We start from the raw sequence: 1,162 nt of genomic DNA, 5'->3' as shown, positions 1-1,162 counted from the left end.
GAGAGAGAGAGAGAGAGAGAGAGAGAGAGAGAGAGAGGGGAGAGGGGGAGGGAGAGAGATAGTGAGAAGTAGACAGACAGATACAGAATACATGTATATGTATATATCTAGGTATATAGATACATATATAAATAGAGATATATATTTATAAATGTTTGTATAAATGTTTCTTTGTAGTTGATGATTCACTTCGCCGTTCCGCTATGCAGTTTCTCGTCACGTGCGAGACTCATCAGGCGACAGTATTTCTTTTCTTTTCCATTGCCAGAGTTGTGTCACGTGTTGAGAAATTCCGAGTAGAGACGAAATGAAACGCCGACCCTGAATGAAGATATACAAATACATAAATAAGACGGCAAACAAGCACATCGTTATACGTCTTAGCAACAGAAAAGTAAAGGAGACAGAACTAATGTTTGGAGATAGCAATAATAGAACATTGATTTGATTGTCGTCGTACATGAGCTACTCTGACATCGGAAGAGCTTAACCGAAAGGAAAACATACAAACCGAAGGTTTAGTCGGAACTATGGAGCAGTGTCAAAGCACATTGCTCAGTGGTTAGGGTGTCGGGCTCACAGTTATGACGTAATGAGTTCGATTCCCTGGCCGAGCTGTGTGTTGTGTTCTTGGGCAAGACATTTTATTTCACATTGCTCCAGTTCACTCAGCTGTAGAAATGATTTGTAACGTCACTGGTGACAAGCTGTATCGGCCCATTTGCCTTTCTCTTGGGTAACATCAGTGGCGTTGAAGTGGGAGACTGGTATGAATAGGCAACTTTTGCACTTTCATAAACAACCTTGTTTGGTCTTGTGCCTCAGGGAGTAACCTTCAAGGTGCAATCCCATATTTATTCATGATCTAATGGGGTGTCTTTACCCTTTACCTAAACAGCGGTGTACAGAGACGTCAAAAGAGAAGCTGTAAATACCATAGTTTCTCTTTCGCGAGAAGATAGACTCATGGAGAAAATATGCAGCGAAGAGCAGCTTGACCGAAATGTTATGTGACTAGAAGAAATTCAAAGACATAATTGTCCAAAGACATACACCATTGATGGTGAGACACTTGCGATCGTAATTCAAAAACTTCAGGATGGAAAAGCACCAGGAAGTGAATTTGTTTGACTGAAGTAACGCTGCATACATACATACATAC

General features: G+C 40.9%; 1 long non-coding RNA gene across 1 annotated transcript in view; it reads right to left on the bottom strand.

Moving 5' to 3' along the window:
* Window positions 1-18: 18 nt before the first annotated feature.
* LOC106879735 (uncharacterized) overlaps window positions 19-1,162 on the bottom strand; it is a 199,223-nt gene continuing 198,079 nt past the window's right edge. The window contains exon 3 of the long non-coding RNA XR_008265155.1: window positions 19-321. This is a non-coding gene — a long non-coding RNA (uncharacterized LOC106879735). The remainder of the gene's footprint in view (window positions 322-1,162) is intronic.

This window comes from Octopus bimaculoides, chromosome 11, assembly GCF_001194135.2.
Source record: "Octopus bimaculoides isolate UCB-OBI-ISO-001 chromosome 11, ASM119413v2, whole genome shotgun sequence".
Lineage (NCBI taxonomy): Eukaryota > Metazoa > Mollusca > Cephalopoda > Octopoda > Octopodidae > Octopus > Octopus bimaculoides.
This window is presented reverse-complemented; position numbering and strand designations above follow the sequence as displayed.